Here is a 25,955-nt window from a genome sequence, read left to right on the forward strand (position 1 = left end):
CACAATTCTGCCATTCACCCGGGATGATCAGTGGCACCCTTTAAACACAATGCAGGTTTCTTCTTGTCTGTCATTTGGCTTTCTCTGCCGTCTCCTTCATGGTTTCCCATAGTAATGACCTCCTGCAGGGATCTTCAGGGTTTCCCTACCCTTTACTCTAGTCCCTCGTTCGGTCGTTCTGCTCCAGTATGTTCACCTTCACTATGGAAGTTCTGCGCCTACTCATGTTCCACCTTGCTCAGAGTGTGACTCTATGTTCTACCTTTTATCCGTGTGGGGAGAGAGTATGGGTATCAGATGTATGTGATTAAAGTCAACAAGTGCCTTACCCGATTAGCAGGACATGTCAAATGAGATATGCAAGATATGCAAGGATTAGCCTCTTTACTCTCAGTTGCCCTCTTCCTTGGCCCAGTGTTTGTTTATAAAATGGGTGGGTTGGGTCGTTGGTGTATCCTATTCAATAGGATGGGGCATGGGTACGGGAAAGGGGGAATACCGATTCTCACCATCGGCTGCCTCACCCTTGTACTGGGGGTCCTCCGCCAGTACACCCTACACCTCCATCAGACATCCATGGATTCTCATGCCCCCATTCATCAGGCAGAGACATGAAAAAAAAAGACAAAATGTGTCTTTAATCATCAAGAAAAAAGAATACACTCTCAATGCATTTCTGCATCTAACCTATCTTTATAGATTTTCCAACATTAAGCAACATGTGTATGCAAATTAGCAACTTGTAAAATGGTAGGCTTTGATAGGTCAAGTTAGTTAAAGGGCAAATATCCCTTTTTCACCATTGGATAACTTTATCACAAGTGCACAACAATTTTCATTAGCATAACTGGCATCCCCAGCTTTTCTCTGACACACAGGAGCTGATTCATGGAACAAATGTGCACCGAAAAAAGTGGCGCAAGCTGGCACAAGCAGGCGCAAGCGTGAAAAAGGAAGCGCACGCGCATGCGTGTGATTCATGGAAGTCTCTGCGCGTGTTTTTCTCGGGATGTGCGCCAAACCCGTGCGTGACGCATACGGGCGCACACGTCATTGCAACATCCCGAACGCCGTGCGGGATGCGCACAGGGAAAGCGCACAACATCCGCGCACATACCAAAAAGGGGGCAGGACACGAGGCGTAACGCACGGAATGGGGAACAACGCATGAAAAGGAAGGCGTAACTGGGGAAGTACTGCAGGGAAATACACGGAACGCCCACACGCACGCGAACAACTCGTATTCATGGATTTCAATACAGGAAACAAGCACACGCTAAAAGACGCGCACATGCGTCAACACGTCCGCCACAGGAAGGCAGGCGGAAGCTTCCCCGCGCACAGTATAAAAGCGTGCACAAACAACAGACACGTACATACCGCTATGATGAATGCCCCATTTGTCGCAGCACTGATCGTGGGACACAGCAGGAGGAGGAGAATAGCAAGGGCCTGCATTTTTTCCCCCCAGACAAGCCTTTTTGGGATGCCCGATGACCAGGTCTACGGCAGGTATAGGTTTCCACCTCGTATCATCCTCGACCTGGTCAGTGAGTGGGAAGATGACCTTACATCACTCACCCTCTGCTCCCAAGCATTGAGCCCCTTGGAGAAGGTGCTCAATGTCCTGCATTTTTTGGCCACTGGGTCATTTCAGCGGACTACTGCCATAGTGGGAGGGGGTCTCACAGGCCACGCAGTCACGCTGCCTACACCAGGTGTTGGCAATCATGACTGCGCGCCCCTCAGTCCGCAGGCACATATACATGGCCAGAACACCCGCAGAAAGGCAGGCCGTTGTCCAGGACTTTTACAGGGTGGCACACTTCCCCAAAGTGCTCGGTGCCATAGATTGCACCCATGTGGCCCTATGTCCACCTAGGGCCACTGAGCACATCTACCGAAACCGCAAGCACTGGCATTCCATCAACGTGCAGGTGGTATGCGATGCCAAGGGAATCATCACCTCTGTCTATGCAAACTACCTTGGCTCCACCCATGACAGTTTCATATACAGAATGTCCGCCCTGAGCCGGGCCCTGGAAGCTGGGCAGCATGGCGACACATGGCTCCTAGGTGAGTACAAATGCCCGTGCACATGCATGCATGTCACACACAGACAAATACACAAACCCCAATAATCACAGCCAGTATCACCTCTCCAGGGGACAGTGCCTACCCTCTGAGCAACCACATGATGACGCCAATCCGGAACCCCACCACACCACCCCAGGTAAGATACAACGCTGCCCATATTGCAACCAGGGCCATAGTGGAGCGCACATTCGGAGTGCTCAAGTCACGCTTCCGCTCCCTTGACCGCTCTGGCGGGCAGCTACTCTATGCACCCCCAGTAATGTGCAGGATCGTTGTGGCAGCATGTGTCCTGCACAATGTTGCAACACGGCAGGGCGTACCGGTGGACATGGTGGTGCCCCCACATCCCCAACCACAGGCACAGGCGCTGCCCATGGGAGGGGATAGGGCAAGTGTCGAGGCAGCCCAGACCCAGCTTGTGGCAACATTTTTCACCTAAACTCCCACCCCTGCGGAGTGCACACAGGCCTGGCACATACCAGGTGACAATCGATGATGACAAAGAGACAGTCAACTGTCACAACCTTACCACCCTGAGAATGTTGCCATGGAAGTGCCACATTGTGTGCATCCCCAGCTACTCAAACCTAACCAATCCCGTGTGACCACCAAAAGGTACACATGCAAGGTGTGTATCACACAGACTTGCAAAACAGGCCATGACAATCACTGGAATGTCACACAAAGCCACCAAAACCACAACATGACATGGCAAGCAATAGCAAAACGCCAACACAATAACAATAATGTACACATTGACATGTGAAAAATGCAAAGTGGCGTCAGACAATGATGCCTGACATGGAATCAGATGAAATGACTGACCAACACCCACCCACACAAAGCAAGTCATACCCAAATGCATAACAACAGTTGTAGCTTGAACATAACAATGAATGCCTGTTCACATGCACATTGTGCACAGCAAAATAAACACTGCATAATACGTGTGCTGTGTCCATCTCCTGAAACACACTGCTCAGCACACCAGTCATTGTGTGTGATGCACCCTGAGCATCACATGAAAATGACAAACTAAATAAAAAAACAAATCACGCATGTACAGGATCCACAAATGGTCATAGATCATGTGCTGCAGGGACACAGTAGTCCCCTGAAGGCTAACTATGTGCACATGTGGACATGGAGGGGCGGTTGTACATTTTGTGGATCATAGTGCGAGTGTGTGTGTCAGTAGGGACATGCACTCAATACATGCATGTGCAATCAAGTGACCATCAGTGTCCTCATCACATGTGAACATTGCCCATGTGTACACCCCAGCATGTCAAACCACAACTATACCCTCACACCTGAAAGGTAAACACAACACATGAACAGCCATTCATCAGCAGAATACATCATGTACATAGGATACCACAATTACAATGTCAGGGTGCCCATCACACTGTGGGGCAAGGCAACTGTCCAACAACAAAATACCCCCCCCCTCCCTCACATATCACCATGACCCACTGACTGAAAAACTGTGCATGGGATATGTAGCCTTCATCCTTGAAGTTCACCTGGTCACAGGATCACCCTTCCCCTTTGTCTCCATCTTCCACCTTGCATGTAAAAAGTGTCCAGCACCCTCAGAGGCCACCTTGACTTGCAAAAACAACAAATCAAAGTGAACTCAAAGCAGGCCAACACATAAGCCAAGCAAAGAGCCTGCAGGCAGCAAAACAAACCAGAAGAGCCTCCAGTAGATGACTTGAAGTAGCATTACGTCACAAAGCCCAAGTACTAGCACAATGATGGAACAACCAAGGTAGCACAGTAAAACAATGTCACAACAGGATGTGTACCATGTGTGATACATAATATCGAATGATGCACCACAAACTGATGTGTACTGTCACAGCTCCCGTGTACAGGTGCAGGAGTGGCACGAACCAAACACCCCCACCGTGGTCTGGGTGCCTGCAAGGTCAAACTCTGTGCGCTTCAACACCACTATCTGTCCAAGCTCACTGTCAGTGGTGCTACTTAGCATGCATGTGCAACTGTCCTGGTGGGCGGTTGGCTGCGATGTGGCCCACTTGTGCTGCTCACCTTTCCTGGAGTTCCTTGAAACACGTCAGCTTCTGTATGATGTATGAGCGCAATCCATGTGGCTCTGCCTGTGCACACATGTGCATGTCTGCACCACCGAACGTGGACAGACATCCAATGGGCCATGTCTGCTGGGGAAGGTGGTCTGGAGGCTCATCCCCCTGCAGAAAGGGCAGAAAACACATGATTAATGCATGAAATTTCCCTGTGTGTGTCTCCTCAGGCATGTCATGAGTGGACCATGTCAGAGACGTACATCTGAAATCACTCCATCAGTGCAACTTTCCCAGCCAAAGTGTGTCAGCCACTGTCTACAGCATGAATTGCATGAAGCACATGTACAGCAAAGATAAAAAACACACTACACAATGTATAGCAATTAATGCACACATGAATCATGAAACAACCCATCTAGCATAGGAAGAACTGCAGTCAAAATCACCCCTATCATCCCCACTAGGGGTGTCAACACAAGTAGTACAGCAGCAGACATGCCACAGATATGACAGTCCTAAGCCCTTGTGTAATATGCTGTTACACCGAACCATCCTTGCAAGCCCATGGATAAGGGAAGCAGGAGTGGCATATGTGAGTCAGGACCCCAAGCTGCAAACACATACACGAGAAAAGCTTGAAGGGACCAGGTGGAACAGACAGTGGATGCTTTCAAAAGCCACAAAGCACCACACCGTCACATGAAACCACAACAGAGAAGCAATTTTAAACTACATTAACTAATTACACTAACTATCAAAAACCTACATTTCCTAATTAAACTAACTATCAAATAGAAACTTAACTAACTAAACTAAAAGAAAAATCAAAAATGGCCACATACGACCCAGGGGGGGGTACCCAGGAGGGGGGAGGTACAGGGTGCTGCTCAATCCCCACATGCGATGATGTTGAGGAAAATAAAACCTCCATGGGCTCAACGCCTGCACAGTCCGACCTATGTGGGAGATACCTCGTCGTCCGAGTCTGGCTCGGGTTGCTGTAGTAATAACAACCCTGTGCCTGGCATGACAATACCATCCTCTGGCTCCATTGTGTCATCATCTGAAAAGTAGAGAGAAAAAAGGTCACTACACATGTTAGAAGCACACAACACACACACACATAGACATCACACAGACACCAAACACATGAAGCAGACATGTCACACACAAAAGAGAACCTGCAATGCATGCTGGGTCACCTTGACATTGCTTCTGTGATTAGGCATGTAGAAGGGTGTTATATCGCTCTGAAGTGGGTCGATGCAGTGCAGCACATTTGTACGTTACTCACTATCCACATGTACAAGTACTTCATGATGTGTATCAGAAAATTTGAAGGCAGTGCAAGGTCAACTTCAGTCATCACGTGCAATGTGCATGAAATGGGTAGCATGGCTACAAGCAAACCACCCCTCCCCCAAGTACAAATGCAGGGATGCCTTGCATGGCATCAAAAGGATGACCATAGACCTGTGTATTGACAGACAGTGTTGACTAGCATCAATTGCATCATGTGAGTTAAGTAACAACACAGCAGATGATGATGGGACAGTAAGCAGGACACATGATGAAACCTCAGGAGTACACCCACGTGTGAAGAAGACACTACACCAGTTGGACAGAGTCATTGGCCATGAAACAGGCTGAGGCCTGTGACCCACACAGACTGTCACACCCTAAACATGTGTGCGACGCAGGACTGAGCCACAGTGGCCATGGGAAGGCTGATGAAATGCCATGCAATGTAGGTCACCCTGGACACGTATTACAATGATCATCCAGTCAAGGACACATAGGGGCATGCATGGAATCCACATGGAGCATGAATGGGCACTCATGTCCCTGCGGGGCATCTGACCTCTGCACAGTCGAAGTAAGACACCCTGCATCAAGTACAAAGGATGTACCCCACAGCATATGTCTAGCAGATTGGCTGGTGGAAGTTAGCATGTACACAGGATGCATGAACAGGCAAGTACTCAACGGCAAAATTGAAGCAGACCAGTGCAAAGGTGAAATTGGGGTGCAGAGGGGTGGTGGAGGGGCAAGGGAGCATGCCTACGTGGAGTACCCGCATGCAGGCAGAGGACACATGCACGTCAGTCATGCTATGACATAGTCCCAGGGCTGAGAGGAAGGTCATCCCAGGCTACATGCAGAAGGGCCAGTGAGCTGGAACATGGACCGGAGGGGCATCCTGGTGACCAGCATGTGAGTAGGGTGCAATAGTGGTGATGCTCAATACCCCATCCTGCAGAGCAGCCATGCATCAGTGAAGCATTGCATTACTTGCACATCAGAACCATGTACACATGACATGTAGTGGCAGTCATGCACAACACATCACACAAGTAAAACACACATGTCCTCAACAAACACGCAGCAACACTCACTGGACTAGGCATCAAAGTCCGGCATCTCTCCTACTCCTTCGACCGATTCAGGTGGTATGAACTCAGCAACGAGTGACTCGTGCGGAGTGAGGTCTTCCTCCTCAGGTGCAGGCCCAATGCCAGTCACCAGAGTCAAGTTGTAATTTGAGGCACGCTTAGCCTTAGCACTGCGTTTGAGGTAATTCCAACACTTTTGGCACTCTTGCGCCGTGCGCACCTCATGGCCAAATGCACTCACATGTTCCACAACTTGCTTCCAGTGGGTATCACGGTGGGCAGCCGTAGTCTGACAATTAGGCCCCACTAGCATGTCACGGCTGTGGTCCTACACGTAGTCCCTGAGGAAGTCCAGTTCCTGATTGCAGAAAGGCTTCTTCCTCGACATGCAGGAGGTCGTGGCTGTGTGTGGGGTCCCAGCCTGTGCTGCAGGTGCAACCTTCCTCCTCTTGGATTGTGGCGCAGACCCTGGCTGGCAAATGCCGCCCTGATCAGTATGGCCAGTGGCACTGGTGGATTGAGCCAAGGGAGTGGCAGGTGGAGGGACGACCAAAGGCCTGACTTGCGTCAGTGGCAGCTGGGTGCCCTCTAATGGACCCTGCGCAGCAACGTCCACTGTGGCAGGGTCATTGACCGCGACTGTCCTGGTTGGCACACTCACACCCGGGGTGTTGTTGGCTGCATCTGCCCCTGCACTTGCCAACACCCGGCTGGTCGGGGCAGCAGATGACATTACTGCCCCAGGGACACGTGTCTCGGTCAGGGCAGCCCTGTGTGCACCTACGGTTTCCCTCCTGCTGTGTTGGAAATCTTCCAAGGACTCCTCAAGTGCCAACGCAGCCTGCGCTGGCAGACCCTGAGCCTGGGTGGTGGTGTCCACAGCTGCACCTGCAGCTACCACTACCCTTGAGCCTGTGGCAGTCTATGAAACGGACTGCCGGGTCACACGGGCGCCAGTGCCAGATGCAGAAGCTGCATTTCCTGGAACCACAGGGGGTGGTGGCATGACTGCACTGACACATGGCACAACATCGTGCATAAGTGGCACACCCCTGCCTCTTCCCCCTCTGTGGCCACCCTGGACACCCTGGAATCCCACTACTCCCTGGTCACTAAGGCCACGTCCCTGACCACGCCCGCCACGAGGAGGACGCCCAGCTGAGGCGCCCCTCACCTTTGGTGGCCTCCCAACCATGGCACAGATGGAGTAGTGCCGGCACAGATGGAGGAATGCCAATGAGAGGTGTACATCACAATTGTCCTGGGCAATTGGGGTGAAGGGGGTGGGATGCAAGATGTTAACAGCACCCCTGCACCTGCAAGGCTGTATGTGACCCCGGTGATGTAGTGCCGGGTCACGCAATGCTCAGGCACCCCAAAACTGCAGCAAAACCGTGCACGCAACCCCTGCAGCCTTAGTGCGTGGAATTAACCTCCTGCAGTACGCGGTGGCACCCAGTAACACAAAAAACGCATATGTGTGGGACACGCAGGCTACTATGACCTTGAAAACGGGTACGCGATACACAGGGGCACCCGCACTGGGAAAAAGAGCGTGCACGACTCACCGTCAGACTAGCACGATGATGAAAAACACACGTAGCCAATACCCCCGCCAAAAGAAGAGATACGTCCTTGATCTGCTGTGAAGTTGTGATGGCGCGCGAAACAACACGAAGTAGCAACACACACGTCGATCTCCACGAAAGGCACGTACAGTGAACTGCTGGCCCTGCTCACCTTTAACCTGTGCTGAGGGAAACGCAAGCGCGCGTCGCGTCACTTACGCGCATAGGCCCTTTCCTCGTATTACACGCATTCACACGCGTATGTGCAGTTTTTTCACGCGCTGAACCACTATGCACATGTCACGAGGGAAACGCCAGCGCGCATAACATCACAGACGCGCTTACGCGCTAAGGGCTTTTCCTCAGATTTCACGCTGACATGCACTTTTTTCACGTGCCAAATCACTCTGTATCAAGCTGACCACGCGAAAACACACAGAAGACCACGCTCCTGCCCAGAAGGCCATATTCCTGCCCCCCAGAGCCCCGAACACGATCCCACCTGCCATCTGCGGCTGCCTTCCTGCCTGCTGCCCACGTGCCCTGCTATTTGGTGCCTGCACGTCAGCCATCTGCAGGGGTCCAGTTGCTGTGTCCACCCCTGCTTGAACAGAAGACTCCCGACTGGGATACCATCGCTCCACAGCCCAGCCCCAGGACCCAGTTGCCCACCCATGCCTGCCTCGGGGGTCGCCATGTCGGGGAAAATACCATCCGAGACCACTGGCGACCCCCAGCCAGAGAGGCAGAGGGCCACCAGCTTCAGTGAGAAGTAAGTTGGTGTCCTGGTGGAGCATGTCCTGGGGCATTATGATGCCCTCTTCACACCATCGTCCGCCGACAAGGAAGGACAGAGGAGGATCTGGATGGACATCGTGGGTGCCATCAATGCGGAGGGGGTGGCACCCCGAGACCTGAGACACGTCCAGAAGCGCTGGGAGGATTACAAGTCCAGGACCGTCAGGAAGGCCCGGCACCTCTTAGAGGCAGAGGATGAAGCGGGGCGCCGGGGCCAGCTACCAACCAGCAAATGAGGGTCCTGGAGCGCATTCGCCCAGTGCTTCACCGCCAGATCCTCAGGATGCAGGCCCGCCTGGAGTCGAGCGGTAAGTGGCCATGCATTGCTCTGTGAAACAAGGCATGTTGCAGTGTGCTGGTAGTCAGCTACTTGCCTGTATGTGTAACATAGGCCATGTATGGATGTGTGTGAGCTGGGACATCATGGTAGTGCATGTGAGACCAGTAATGCGTGAACCACATGGATGGTGCATGTGTTCAATGAGACATGGGGAGCTGCATGCGGAATGCACACATGAATGCATGCCAGTCTCTGTTCTTGGACATGGGTGGTGGGTGAGAGATGGTTGCTGCTCTCATGTGCATGTATGGTGTGCATGTCTGTGTGTCTGAGAAGCGTGTGTGTGACTTTGAAACGCCATGGATGCATGAGCCTCCGTTGATGTGTGTGCATGGGGTCAGTATGAGCCAGGATGCATGTGAGTTAGAAGGCAACATTTTGGTTAACAGAGGCCCTTGTACATGGATGCTGATGTTGATTGCATGCGCCGTGCCTGTTTCTGCATGTGTGTTGTGTGCATTGACCCATGTGTTGTGGAGGGACAGGATGGAAGTGACGTTTGACAGTGCCACTCATGTATTATTGCTTCCTGTCTAGGGGACTATTGTACAGTACCCTGATGCTTGTGTTCTATGTCTCCCTCTACGCAGCGTCCAGTGACGAGCTAAGTGGCGGGGATGCCTCCACCGGGCGGCGACGCAAGGCCCAGCCACCCTCCCAGGAATTGCCATCATCCGGGAGCGAGGGGACTGGTGCCGCGTCTGCCACTACGGCTGTAGCGGAAGGCCCACAGGGGCTTGCAATGGCGGAAGACGGTGCAGAGACATCCAGGTCGGTGGTCTCCACAGAGGAGGAGGAGCACGCTACTGAGCCACACATGGGGCCTGGTGGGGGTAGTACCACTGGTGCAAGTGGTGCAGTCCAGGGCCAGGGTCAGGAGGCAGCACAGGTCACCACGGAGGGGCCTGTGCATGTCTCTGTCCCTGACCCTGTGACTGCACCACCATGCACCAGCAGGGATGCCCCTTCCCAGGCCCGTCCGCAGGTAGGGGGGAGGCCCACGTCATCTGCCTCTCCACTACCTGCGGATGAGGAGTCCCATGACCGTATGGCTCCGTCCTGATTGGTGTCGCGTTGCCCAAGCATGTCATTCATAATGACGTGCGTGCTTCCTGGGGGGAGCACGCATGCCATCATGAAGAGCAGCGTCGTGACGTGGCACTGTTGGGAGGGGCCCTGGTCGGTGGGTTCCTACATGTGTCGCGCACTCTGGCGGACCTCTCCTCCTCTGTGGAGACTATGCGCCAGTCATTCTCCCTGCCGTCTTCTGGCCCAGATTCCACCAGGGCCCCCTGTGGACCTGGCCCGACCAACACAGCCAGCTTGGTGGAGATCCCATCCCTGCCACAGTCGGGAGTCGGCGGTCCAGCAGGGGTGGAAACCCCAACAACTGGAGACCAGCAGATGGAGGATGTGCAGGCATCATTGGACAGGGCACATGGACAGTAGCAGCAGCAGCAGGCTCTAGGTGGGAGCAATGATGGCTCTGGGCCATCGACATCAGAGGGGCAGGCATCGGCCAGAGGGCAGGAGGACCCTGGAATGGGTCTGTCTTCCGTGTGGCTGCGGTTGGGCCAGCGTATAGATGCGGAGTGGCGGCGGGCGGAAGAGGCACGGCTCACAATGGTCAGGGCGGAGAACTCCATGCGGAGGACACTGAGGAGGGCCAAGTGCCTCGAGGCTATTCGCAGGGAATTGGAGTCCAACATGGCATCGTCCCTGCAAACACCATGGAAGAGGACCTTCTCCAGGACATTGAGCAGGAGTTTGATGATGCCCTGGCCCGGGACATCGGAAAGTGAGCGTCGGACTAGCCTGCCGCCATTGTAAATAGTTTTTAGTGTTAGGTTTCATTTTCGTTTTCATTTCTTTTGGGTTGATTGGACTATGCCCCACACTTTTGTATATAGTTATTTCTTAGGTAGTTTCTTAGATAGGTTTCTGTTCTTTTGTTGGGCTCATGGACACTTTCAAAATTGCTTGTACATAGTTGGACTTTGCATTTATGTGCACATTTTCTTTGAATTTCACCATGGGGCAATGGATTTTGATTTTTACGTTTCCTTTGGATTTGTTTTGGTGGACAGAGAATTTGGACCATTTTTCTTCAGGATTTATTTGGATTCTTGTTACATTTCATTTTTCATATTTTTGGCCATGCATTTCATTTCATTTTTGTATTATTGTTTTGCCTTTCATTTCATTACATTGATTTTGTTTATAATACATTTTGATATTTTAATTACATGTGTGGGATTCGCTCATTGGGTTCATGCATGTAAAATTGTGGTTTTACACAATCTATGCCAAACAGTGTGTGTGTGTGACAGACATGTGTCTGGGGTGGCGTGCAGTGGTATTTTGGTGCACATGAGGCCCATGATTGTGCAGCTTCCTTTCGTGTTGCAAGGGGACATGAGTCGGGGCCTGCTGGCAGGTGCCCCTCAATGTTGGGTTGTTGGGCTGCTGGGGGACATGAGTCGGGGCCTGCTGGCAGGTGCCCCTCAATGCTAGGTGGATGGGGGTCCAGGGGGACATGAGTCGGGGCCTGCTGGCAGGTGCCCCTCAATGCTAGGTGGTTGGGGGTGCTGGGGGACATGAGTCGGGGCCTGCTGGCAGGTGACCCTCAATCCTGGGTGGATGGGGGTCCTGGGGGACATGAGTCAGTGCTCACTTGCATGGTGACATGTGGGCTGGCTGGGGGGCTTCACCAGGGTGGATGGGCTGCCTGTGGGGCATGGCCAGGGATGCAGTGTGTACCCCTGTGTTGGGGTCTGCCTGCAGGCCCTGGGGAGGGGGAGAGGGCACACCTGGGAGGCCACACACTGGCAATTTGCTGGGGCACCCCCGAATTACACGTACCCCGCTCACACAGGGCCAATCGCGTGTAAAACTTCCGGCGCACCCCAGAAATACACATACCCCGCTCGTACAGGGCCAATCGCGTATAAAACTTCCCGCGCACCCCAGAAATACACGTAACCCGCTTGCACAGGCCGAATAGCGTGTAAAACTTCCCGCGCACCCCCGAAATAGACATACCCCGCTCGCACAGGCCCAATCGCGTGTAAAACTTCCCACGCACCCCAGAAATACACGTACCCCGCTCGCACAGGGCCAATCGTGTGTAAAACTTCCTGCGTACCCTCGAAATACGCGTACCCCGCTCGCACAGGCCCAATCGCGTGTAAAACTTCCCGCGCACCCCTGAAATACACGTACCCCACTTGCACAGGCCCAATCACGTGTAAAACTTCCCACGCACCCCTGAAATACACATACCCCACTCACACAGGGCCAATCGCGTGTAAAACTTCCCGCGCACCCCCGAAATTTGCGTACCCCACTCGCACAGGCCCAATCACATGTAAAACTTTCCGCGCACCCCTGAAATACACGTACCCCGATCACACTGGCCCAATCACATCTAAAACTTCCCACACACCCCCGAAATACACGTACCCCGCTCGCACAGGCCCAATCGTGTGTAAAACTTCCCATGCAGCGGGGTACGTGTATTCGGAGGGATGCGTGGGGATTTTTATGGACGCTTTCGTGGTTGGGGGGGGCTGTATGCTGGTCCACTGGGCTGTGCGCCATGTATGGGATTTGTGCGCTGTTCATGGCACACGGGGAGGGGTTGGGGGCGTAACTGGCGCTGCTGCAGGGTCGCTGCGCTACTCTGTGCCACGGCTGGTTATGGATGTTGAAATCCATGAATACGCTGTGCGCGGAAATGGATTTTGGCGCAAGCGGCTGGCGCAGACTGCCCCACGCGCACATTGTGCGCCAGCCGCGTGCGCCACTTGTGCGCTGAATTCTATGAATTACCCCCACAAAATTAATATGCCTATTTTAGCCTTGGCTGGACACAACTATGAAGTGCTCAACAATTGCCAAGAACATTCTTCTTCCTGAGGTTATGCCATGTTTTCTGGTATATATATCCTCATTTTAAGGTGCCAAATAATACAGCTGAGCTTTTAAAACTAATTTAGATGACATGCCTTATACACTTACTCCACAAGAACCCAAGAACATAGATAAATGTGTCAGAAGCTTCTATTAATTGCCTAGCCTTTTCTCATTCTTGTCTGATTCCTATGCCAATTCCATTGTTAATCTACAAACATCATATCTTGTTACAAGATGCTGCCAAAACTGTCTTTAATAGTTCTGAATGTTCGAAATTGCTGACTTTGCTGCCAAAATCTGTGTGTCAGTCTTTCTTTCTTATCTCAAAATACTTGCCATGGTTTATAGTTCCCCACACCTGGCTTCATAGGTCTAGAATCCATTTTGTATTTGAGTATCCATTTTGAAATACATATTTATCTGGCACTGTGCTTTTCTTCTATACCCTGTAGCACCTATAGAGTGTGTGTAATATAAACGTACCCTTCATTTGCCATTCCTCTCCAGACCAAGTGTATGCAGTGATCCCTTATTTCTAATGTACTTTTTACTTTTAATAAAGGCAATCTAATCCTGATTTCTACAATGATAAACAGGAGAGTGAACTATTTGACCTACCTAACATTTTATCTATTTATCAGTTGAGGGGGCAGGTGTGGGCACCCCCTGTACATTCCCCCCTCTGGTCGATATGCAACCAGCATTCAATATTCAAACACTACCCAACCTTGCACCTAGTGTCTACCCTCCATCATATGCAGTCTACCTATGCATCCCTATCTCAGCTACCCCCCTCAATCCAATGCTCTACCTCAACATGGGAGGTATCATGAAAGATACTTGTAAAGAACCAATACTGTCTCCAACTATATTGTATTCTCCTAATCTAAGGTTGTGGTGAGGTGTTTAGGAGCTGGAACTGTGTTTAGCAGAAAAGACACCACGCTAAATTTTGACTAGTGCCCATTAATATGGCTACACAAGTGGGCATAGAGAATGTTCGTAGAGAACAGGCAGCCACTCTGTTTAGTGGAACGCAATCTGCTACCCATGGTCCCAGCAAAACAGCAATTGCCCAAGATGTTCAAACTATTAATGAGGTGAAGCTGCTGAGAGAGTTGGAGAAACTGCAGAGACGAGAAATCAGTAAATGGTGGGAGGAGAATTCACTCCAGAATTACATTGATGTGGGCAGAATTCCCAGGGGCTTGCATATTTTAACCACACCCTCCTTTGAAGACCAAGACCCGGCCATGCTACAGGAATGGGGAGAATATAGCAATACCTGCTCAGTTACATTCCTAAACATCCTAATTAAATATGCACAAATGGATAGACATAAAATATTGCAAAGGATACAGCAATTGGAAGACCAACTGCAGATTATTGCCCCAAGCGAAGAAGGTAACTCATTCGAGCCAGCATGGAAAAGGGATACAAGGATGACATCAAACTTAGAAAATAATGCAAGTTCATAAGGGACAAAGATGACTATAAAAAGGGGAGGGTGTATAATTTTGCACTGTGCTTTGTAGCCTATGGAAGCAATTCCCCATCAATCCAACAACTGTCAATGATAGTTTGCCAACAGACGCATCTTCTTCTGAAATTGAAATAAAAGAGAGTGAAACCGAACAGCCCTTATGCAAATACATTTTTTTTAGGAAATGCGACTTCTTGGCATCTATGGCAGGAACAACGGCAAAAAAACAAGACGACGATGAAAGACCATGGGTCTGAGAGGTAAAAAAAAACAAGGCAGGGACAACGCTTCAAGCACCTCAGACACGGACAAGTCTGAGAGGTCAACCGCTCCGGAGCAAAGAAGATGCCAAAATAGATGCAGAGATAACAGACATGCCACTGATCAATCTTTCCTCCTATTCCTTTACACCAGATGAAATTAAAGTACTGAAATTGGATCTTAATTTCTGCCCTACAGCTCAATATGATTACCCAGAAAGCAAATCGATCTGGACAAATACATGCATGAAGTTAGACTAAAATAATTATTTGCGTTAAACCCACCTAAACTGAAATGTAAGGAACCCTTGCATGGACATACAAGTGTGCCCATAGAAGATATGCAGAGCTTTATGGATCTAGTACATTTGGAATCGGGACGACAGACCGATGGAAACATCAGCGAAGAAGAGTGGAACGCAATAGACATTCTCATTGATTGGCCCGCTAAGAGTGAACTAAAATCTAAATCCCGGTTCAATCCTACTTTTCAACCAAGAGGGCACATGGAAGCTTTTCAGGATCATGTTATCCATGATATAAAGAAATTCAGGACAAAAAAAATCGTAAAAACATAATCTCAGTGTCCATGAGCATAACTCATTGATGGCATTACACACATTGCCCGACTGTATTATTAAACCTTCAGATAAAGGTACTAATATTGTCATCATGAACCGTAGCGATTACATTGCAGAGGCCAAAACGCAGCTCGCAGACAAACTATGTTATGCCAAAATGCAAGAGGATCCCACAGATGATATGAATATCAAACGTTTTGACTTACTCACCAAGTGAAAAGCCCAAGGCATCCCAAATGAAGATACATGTCATTTTCTCCAACTGAAATGTCCTATCATGGCTACTATTTACTTCCTGCCCATTTTTTTAAAACCAGGTAGACCTATTGTCACTCTGTGCAGAGCATTGTTAGAGAATATTTTGAAATTTGTTGACGAAACACTGGTCTCTTTTGTGACATCATTAACATCATATCTACAGGACACCAAAGACATTCTGAATAAAATAAATGGTATCCCGCGGGAGTCCTCTTTTCTATTGAGAACTCTTGATGTGGTGTCTCTTTACACGTCTATTAAACATACTGATTGTCTACGAGCCTCCACGTTTTTTTCTCAATACCAGGTCCATGAACTCTTTTAAATGCAGCAAAATGATTTTGGACATAATTCATTTATGTATGACCAACACATTATTTTAGTTTGATAAGGAATTTTACATACAACTCCAGGGCATGGCAATGGGTACTACATTTGCCCTGTCATATGCCAATCTCACCATGGGTTGGTAAGAAAAGTTTGTGGTTTTGCATCCAAGAAACATACAGATCAGATAGTACTATGGCTACGCAGTATAGACAATCTCTTTCTTATATGGGAAGGCACTGAGGAAGAATGGCTGATTTTTGTAAAAATCTTAAATGAGAATGAGCTGAATCTAAAGTTCACAGAAAGCCACAACAAGTCTGCTATCCTTTTTTGGGATATTATTGTTAAAGTGGAAGAAAATGAACTGATAACAGAACTTTACAGAAAACCTACTAGCTCCAATGCACCTCTTCATGCCACCAGTAGCCACTCTTCATCCTTGAAATGGAGTATACCATATGGGGAGTTCATTAGAATTTGCAGAAATTGTTCCAAAATTGAAATGTTCGATACAGAATGTGCTATGATGGCCAATACATTTCTAATTTGTGGGTACCCCAAGAAAGTCCTTGAAAGGGCAAAGATAAAAGCCTGTGAAAAAGATTGGAACTCCCTTCTAGTATCAAACCCCATACAGAACATGATCTCAGACAACAAAGAGACACGTCTTATACCTGCCTACAGTGATGGGTCAAATGATATACGCCGGATTATCAATAAACACTTGCATGTGCTCAAATTGGATGAACACTTGCGTAGTAGACTGGGTGAATAAAATTAACGTTACTTTTCACAAGTCTTCATCATTAAAAGAAAGGTTGGTATCCAGCTATATGAGCCTGAAAGTCTGCACTCCAGCTGAGACCTGGTTGAATAAGAATACTTCAGGTTCTTACAAATGCACAAAATGTAAAGCGTGCCAACATGCCACAAATGTAAAAAATTATTGCCATCCAGTTTTGGCCACAGATACCAAGATCAAGTTCAGGATCACCTGCAATACAGTTTATGTGGTTTAAATATTTACATGTCCCTGTAAAAAGTGGTACGTGGGGAGTACTATTGGCAAATTAAAACTCAGAATACTTCAACATATACGTGCCATTAAAAATGTAGATCCCACATACCTTATGGCAGCACATTTCAAACTGGTACATGCAGGTAAACTTGAAGGGTTTACTTTCTTTGGCATACATTCTGTTCCCGAGTTACCGAGAGAAGGCAATCGAGAATTGCAATTGAGACAATTGGAAGCGAGATACATATTGGACTTTGAAATGAGAAAACCCAGGGGACATAATGTGGAAGTAGAATTATACACCTTTTTGGGCACATGAGTTATTATTCGACATATTCATAGTGTACCCATGCCTTGTGAGATTTCTTGAGGTGGTGGCCTCTTTGGCTTAATTCCCTCTTTTCTTATTCTTTTTCTTTCATTCTTTTGGATTGATTTGTTGTGTTCTAGAATTCCTTGGATCTTTGTTTACTGCACTTCTCATTTTCATTTGACATACTCATATCCATACCTTGGAAATATTGTTAGTTTTTATATCCTTTTAGGGATGTTAGTTGTGCTTTGCAGGATGTTCCTACATTATCATCACTACTTTTTCTGGTCTTTGCTGGCCACTATACACAATTAAGGAAATATGCAGATGATTTGTGTTACATCTTCAATTACAGTTTTTATCATTCTTCTTTTTCATGAATTCCTTTTTTCTCTTCTTTTTTCACATTTATTTCTATATGAGAATTTTGAAATGTTTCTTGATTTTTGCATTCTAGGTTTGTTTGTTTTGAGGTAAACATATATCTAGCTTTTATACTATATATTCAGCAAACTCAGGTTTATGCACTAAGCACTTTATTATGCTGTAGGATTATATATATACACTACTCAATGTGTCTACTTTGTTGATATGCACTATGCACATTATTGCATAATTTGCAGATTCAGTACGTACAATGCACTTTATTGCATATTTGCACATTCAGTATGTACGATGCACTTTATATTTGCAATATCATATGCACACAGCACTTACAATGCTGCAAAATATTTTTTATATGGTACAATTCTGAGAACTTTGTGAATGAAAATGTAGCTTATTTTGCACTTTATTGCATTGTTGCACATGTATTATGCACTTTATTACTAATGTCATTTGTGCCAAATTAATGATATGCACTTTTGTATGCTTTTGACAGTTTGTCATATTTAACGGTTGGCGATTCATGCATCATGTAAATGCATTTTGCATGTTATGGTGTTGTACAGTAGAACACACAGTATGTATGCCATTTGCTTTTATGGTCAGTACTATACTGATTATTTGCACATAATGGGTCACAGGCATTTATTCAACGCCAAGCCATTATATGGATCGCACTTTGCGATGTATTTCTAATTATCAGGTTCTGCACTATTTGTTTCACTATCATAATGGCTGCCTTTATTCATGACTACCACCAGAATAAGTGACAGAGGTTCAGTGCATTATGCACAGTGTTTACACTAGCGCTATTACGGTCTTGAACTTTAGTTCCTCTGCTTATGTATATTTGCACCACGGCTGCCAGAACAGATTTTGTTCGATATCCACATTAATTCAAAACCATTTAGCTGGTGGTCCGTATTCATTTGCATAGAGTTGTGTTTGAATTTAACATTACAAGATATCCTACCTTTGTTTGTGCATATGCTTGTACCATAGAGTTTTTTCAAAACTGTTTCCTGTGAGACCATAGAGAATTGCTTGTTTATTTAAGTCCTATGTCGATGTTGTTTACCTTACAACATGATCAAGTGGTCTGTAAACCGATAAATGCGTTGTTTGTTCATTTTTTCATTGTCAATGGCACATATTTATTAAAATAAGAATTTTCAGTCGTACAAGCTGTGGTGTCATTTTCTACGCAGATCCAAGGATTCTACCTCATTCTGACGCTCCTAGGAATGCAATCCTTTTTTTAACTTTTGTACTAAGGTTTCTAAGAAAATATATATATATATATATATTCACTGAAAAAACTTTGTTAAAGGGACGTTATGGTTAAGTTGCACTAATAAAAACCTATGAAATTCAATTAAATAACTTTGTTAAAGGGACATTATGGTTAATTTGCACTAATAAAAACCTATGAAATTGTGCAAATTTTAGTGAGGTTTCGTTTAAGGGGACAAAGTTATAGGGGGGGTCCCAAAATGTATTTTTTCCCATAGACATAATGGGAAAGAACTTTGCGCATGCCTACAGCTCAAACCGCTGTACGGATTTCCACCAAATTTGCAGTCGACTTAGTCCAAAAAGCATGCTTTTATTAATTTACTGTAAATCCGTCCAGTATTTTTTTTTAAATGGCCAAAACGTAAGGCAAAAAAATTAGTGATATCTATGTCAAACATCCCTGTCCGCTCCACGGACAGGACACCAATTGACTAGTCGGCTTACGTCATGTCCACGGACATACAATGTGTTTGCCAATTGGCTAGGGTGAGGCGTAAGGTGCGTCACATTGTTTCGATGCGCCCACCAACTTCAATTCGCCAACAGCGCGGCGGCGAACAGAGGCAAAATGCAATTCTTTTGGGGAGTGTGTTGGTGTGCAGGAGTGATTGGGGAGGGTTGAGGAGTAAGAGATGGGTCAAATACTGTATTGGTTTAGGTGGCAGATGCCTTTGATGTGTTTGCCATGCCCACAGTCACAGAGGCTGTCCGCGGACATACTGAATGACCTACTAGCTAATTTACTTTAGTATGATGTTGGTTTTGAATTGTTAGTACAGCATTGATTATTATTAATATGATCTATAAGCAGCCCACATACCACAGTCAAAATGTTTGGTAGTATAGGTGTGTTATGCTGCAGTGGTTGTGGCCAGGGCCTAGAGTCTTGGGTGCATGGCCGAAGACCGCAGGCCATAGGCCATACACCCAAGACTCTAGGCCCTGGCCATAACCACCACAGCATAACACACCCATAGAATCAAACACCCATCAAATATGCACAACCCAAAAGTGTGTGTACTGTTTCATTTGAAGAGTTTGTATGTGGAGTTTTGGCTATGTTACGCAGTTAAGACTGTACAGTTTGTAACAAGGAGTGCAGCGTTTCTGAGTTTATGTATTGGATACTTACTGGTTCCGTTTTTTGTGGTTGTATGCAGTTTTTTCATGACATGGGTAACTGGACCAGACATACCTTTTTGATCTCTGTGATAAAAGAAAAGATCATATTTTAGAGCAGGTAGTTCATAATGAGATATTGCATTGCACATTAGACATTTCTTTTTTTTTTTTTACCCTCATATTTAGTACTTTACAAGTACTGTAGTTCAAACCAGTGTACTGCGCAATTTGCTCAGTTTCTGTGTTTGTTTTCTGAATCATTTGGGTCTGTGGGAAAAAATCCATTATGGATTAAAAAAAAACTTCTATGTTGTGGTACAAGATTTTTCTTTCATTGTTTTACTGTTTTTTATTGTTTCTTGCAGAGAGTCTATCTTTTGGCTTGTTGCAGATGTTGGGGCAATTAGATACCTGTTGGCGTATTCTAATTGTTAATTTTTACTTTTATGCTATTCATCTATCTGTTGGGTTGTTGCAGATTTTTTGGGGCAGTTAGGTACCTGTTGGAGTATTCTAACTGTATATTTCTTGTTTGATTTTAGTAGTATTTGCTTATCTGTTTGCTTGTTGCAGATTTTGTGGGGCAGTTAGATACCTGTTGGCATAGTCTAACTGTATATTCCTTGTTTGATTTTAGTGGTATTTATTCATCAGTTTGCTTGTTGCAGAATCTTGGGGCAGTTAGATACTGGTTTGTGTATTCTAACTGTGTATTTCTTGCTACATTTTAGTGCTATTTATTTATCTGTTTGCTAGTTGCAGAATCTTGGGGCAGTTAGATACATGTTGGCATACTCTAACTGTGCACAGTTTTGAAGTTGAAATTTTGATTATGTTCATACACAGATTACCTATTAAATTTCGGTTTTAAGAATATTAAGTAAGAGTTTACAAGATTTGCTGGCAATTTCTGCTTTAGAGTAATGGTACTATCATTACATTCGAACCATCCACAATTCTTTTTTATATATGCAGTGTAGTGACCTGCATTGGTTGTGGCTCCTGCGTGGTAGATTATACCTATTGTTGTAAAGGTTTTCTTACCAAGTGATACTTGACCATGTGTGAATCCAGTCAATTTATAGTTGTTTTTGGTACCATCTGCATTTTAATGTAAAAGCATTACTATTACGTATTTACTATGTGTCTGTATTTGTAAGGCGGAACGATTATCTGAATTGCAGGTAGTACATAATTTGCCATGGTTTGCATTTTGTACAAGTTGCTGAAATGGAATGGATTCACAGTTAGGTATGGATACATACACAAAGCATTTATTAGGGACTTCCTCCTGTGCCACATGGTTGCAGAGAGTGCATGTATGTTTCCACATGTATGAAATGTGAAAGATTTCATTTATAGGTATGTTTTTGTTTACCAGGACTTGTAGTAAGTACATTAGAAATTCTTGTGGATCTTCTTGTGAGTTTATAGTGAATTTGACAATTCCAGCACAGCAGTCTGATTCTTGACTTATTCCATGAACACTGTAAGTGTTGCCAGGATTGTTGGTTGCATTTCTATGAAGGACTTACATTTGCAAACACAATTGGTCTGTACTGTGTAAGTAAATGTTCTCAATAAATGGTGGCAATTGGAATAGAATAGTAATTGCTGCATTTGCGTAGCAATTTACAGCAGTTACATTTGAAAATTTGATGCACCTGGTAGTTCTATGTGGAAGTCATTTGTTTGGAGTGTGTGTTGCTTTTTTGAAGAAGTAGTTGAGTTACTTTGACCACTAGATTCTTGTTTGATTGTGGTACTTCATGAAGTATTAGTTTCTTTTATTTTCTTTGGAGGAATTGTAGTGATATCCTGTATCGTTTCAGTTTGAAGTAGTTTTCTTTTACAACGTTTTGGTTGTTATGGAATAGGATAGATTTTCAGATGGGGGGTGTGGAGTGAACGCAGCCTATTGTATTCCAGAATGCAAGGAATATCAGCATTTACTTTACTTGCATCAAAGTTGATTAGAAATAGCCCATCAAGTGTACTTAAGTGTGATAGTGCTACGTAGCTCATGCCTTCTTTAAAGACTGTGCTATCAATATCTATTAATGCTTTATCTAGGGTAAGACCTTGGGCCTCATTACGAGGTAGGACGTAAGTAACGGTCCTTACCAGCATGGAGCAATTAACGTGTCCGTGTAGTAACCAGCCTGCTAATTGCGTGCTATTACGAGTCCGCGGGCACGAGCTTTGCGCCATGTCGGTAAGGACACTACCGCCATGCCCGTAAAGACCCCAAAATATCCCTTAGCGGCATCAAGTAAAGCGCTGATAGCACTAGCGCCATCCATGGTTCTGGCATTAGCGGTCACCGCAGCGGTGACCGTAAATAAGCGGAACCGGAAGTAGCGTCATCGCACAGGAACGGGAAAGAGCATGGCGGCCATCTTTAAAAACACAATCCATTGCCAACCTCAGCCCCCAGGACCTGCATCAACACTACATCTGGCCAAACTTCATCCAACAACACTTGAGAATGCCCAAGGCCCTAAAGCAAGGTGCAGCGTGCCAGCGCAAGGAACATTTCTCAAATGAGGAACTAACCATGCTTGCAGACACACTAGCTGCAAATGCAGAGGTTGTGTTTGCGCAAGACATGCGGCGTCCCGCCCATATTAAAAAAAAGGAGATCTTGGAGGAGGTGGCATGGAAAGTCAGTGCGGTGGGCTCCACCCCCCGCACTGTAAAGGACGTCCGCAACCGCTGGGATGACCTGCGCCTCTGTGTCAGGAGCATACTTGCAGCCAATAGGAGCCAGGCCATGGGTACAGGAGGCGGAGGAGGATCCCCAATTAAGATGCAACACTGGGAGGAGACAGGTGCCAGCACTATTGGCATAGAGTTAATCGAGGGAGAGGGGGAAATGGAGCGTGGTGTGCCATCATCGGCAGATGGAGGTGAGTGTCCACACAAAACACTGCAATGCAAAGCATGAAGTTCTCCCCCAAATGTGACCTTGAAATTAGCCAATGCATGGGGCATCACACACACATGTACACAACCCTGCCCATATGCTGTGCATATCCCCATCACAACCCCATGCATGCAGCACCTCATACATGTGTCACCCAGGCGTATGCCTGTATGACCCACCCATATGGCAAGCAACCTGTATGTCAGAACTCGAAGTCCAAATGCTCAGAACTGCAGCAATAACAACATATGCATGATGCACATTGACCCATCACCGATGCTATCCCTCTCTTGGTCCCCCACAGGCTCACAATCTGACAGTGAGGACCAGTACTCCACGGCGCAGGCCCCAACACTGAAGAAGAAGGCCAAGGGCATCGAAGGAGGCACCAGGCCTAGCACATCGAGGGGCACTGTGAAACCTGGACTGCCGCAAAGTGCCAAAGCCACACATGTAGTTACGTCACCAAGGCGTGAAAGGGCGGCCGACAATGTTGTAGCACCCACACCAGCCACTCACACCACACAGGAACCAGTGGCAGAAGGCTCACTGTCCTCTGCCAACAGCTCGGTTGGTGAAGCAGCTGCCACGGCACCCCTGTCGGATGTAGAGGAACCATGTCAAACACCCGTAGGACACCGCACACCGAGCCCGCAGCTGTCAGCCCACAACAGCCCACGCCCCACATCCAATGCCAGCAGCTATGAGCTGTCTGGTGGTGAGTCATTGGCAGGGAGATGGAGTCCCAGGGAGTGCTCACCTGATGGCAGACACATTCCGCAAGCTGCGCCAAGAACAACCAAATGCAGGGCCAGAGACCAGGGAATCAGCATCATCCAACAGCGCCAGGAGGAGCTCACTGCACTGGTTGGCCAGCACGTGAGCAAGGGTGCCCTGGCGAGGGAGGAGTGTCGGGAATATGCTAAGGGCATAAAACTAGCTTTAGAAGCTAGCACTACATGCATTTGCGATGAGTTCTCAGCTGTGAGGCAGGTCCTCAGCCGCATCGTGGATGCAATGGAGAGACAGCGTCCCGCACACGGACTGGCGCAACCAAGCACCTCCGCCTCTGCCAGCTCCAGGCAGACCAGCGCCCTGCGCAGGTCCGCTTGGTCCATGTAGCGCCCAGACTTGCAACCACCCAATGCTGGTAGAGGAGGTGGGAAGTAGGGGCAGCCTGCTATTGGTGACTCTTGCATACTAATGCTGCACTGAAGTGCACACCATGTTTGGGGCAGTTGTGCGGGGAGGGGGGAGGGTGTTTTGGGGAGTTGTGGGGGGAGGGGGATAGGGTGTTTGGGGGAGTTGTGGGGGGTGGGGGCATAGGGTGTTTGGGGGAGTTGTGGGGGGAGGGGGATATGGTGTTTGGGGTGGAGGGTTCATGCACTTCATAATCACTTAATGGTTAATACACCCGTTATGTCAAGAACAATCACATGAGTGGACATTGTTTATTGTGTATATGTGCTTTATTGGTGAACAGTGCACAGTGTTCATTTTCCCACAACACCCAGTGCCCTGAGTCCCACATCCATTGCACCCTCTTCATCCATGTGTATTAGAAATATTGGTCTATCATATGTTGGCGCACAGCACGTCCCTCCTGTGCATCGCCTCCTACCTGACGTGCAGCCCCATCTTCTCCCTCCTCCTCCTCCTCACCAGGCGGTTGCAGTTCAATGTCAGGGGGCAGAGGCACGTTTCGTCTGATGCACATATTGTGCAGCATGACACATGCCATGATGATCTTGGCCACCTTCTCATGCCCGTACAGGAGTGCCCCACCCGACCTGCTGAGGCAGTGAAACAGTGCCTTCAAAAGGCCAAATGTCTGCTCGATCACCACAGAGGTACGGGTCTTTGCACGATTGCAGTCTTCTTCGTGCCTGTTCTGTGGATTCCGGACAGGGGTAAGGAGCCACCTCTTCAAGGGATAGCCAGCATCACCTGCATGGGTGCAACAATGGGTATGTGTAAGTGATTTCATCAAATGGAACCTGTACCTGTCACACACAAGCCTGCATTGATTTCTTGATCACATCCACATATCCCTGCATGAATGGAGGTAATCAAAGTAACTGCAATGTGTGAAGGTGTCCTATTCCTTGCGAGTGTTCATGCACTGTGCATGCCTACGGCAGTTGCTGCCATGATCTAGGTGTTGTGTAGCCATTCGTATCCTTTGATCCTGTCACCGTTGGAACCAGACTCTTAATGATCTGCCATTCCACGCTTGATGTCCCCATGCTGGCATGCTGCACTTCTGTGGTGGTGTACGAGTGAAAATCTGTATATTGGCTTCATGTGATTTCTTTGTACGCACTCATGGACGCATTTCCATTGTGATGCTGTTCAGCAGTCATTTGCATTGGCCATATTGACAGCATGTCACTGCATTGTGTTGTAGAGGGTACGGTCTGATGATGTGCAGTGTACATTTGGATGGATATGGCATGGTTGCACTACTGGCTTGTTGTCATTGTTGTGCAGTTTAGGTCTTGCATATTGTTTTCATGTGTCAGGTTCAGTCTGGCCTGCTTTGGGGGACAGAGTATTTCAGTATGGGCATTGTTCAGTCTCTCAACTATCTCGCCCAGGTGAGGTATGCATCTCTCCCCCCCCAATCTCACCCAGATGAAGTATGCATCTCCCCCCCAATCTCACCCAGGTGAGGTATGCATCTCTTCCCCCCCAATCTAACCTAGGTGAAGTATGCATCTCTCCCACCAATCTCACCCAGGTGAGGTATGCATCTCCCCCCCCAATCTCACCCAGGTGAAGTATGCATCTCCCCCCCAATCTCACCCAGGTGATGTATG

Source organism: Ambystoma mexicanum, chromosome 4p (genome assembly GCF_040938575.1).
Source record: "Ambystoma mexicanum isolate Mex_15411 chromosome 4p, UKY_AmexF1_1, whole genome shotgun sequence".
NCBI classification, from domain to species: domain Eukaryota; kingdom Metazoa; phylum Chordata; class Amphibia; order Caudata; family Ambystomatidae; genus Ambystoma; species Ambystoma mexicanum.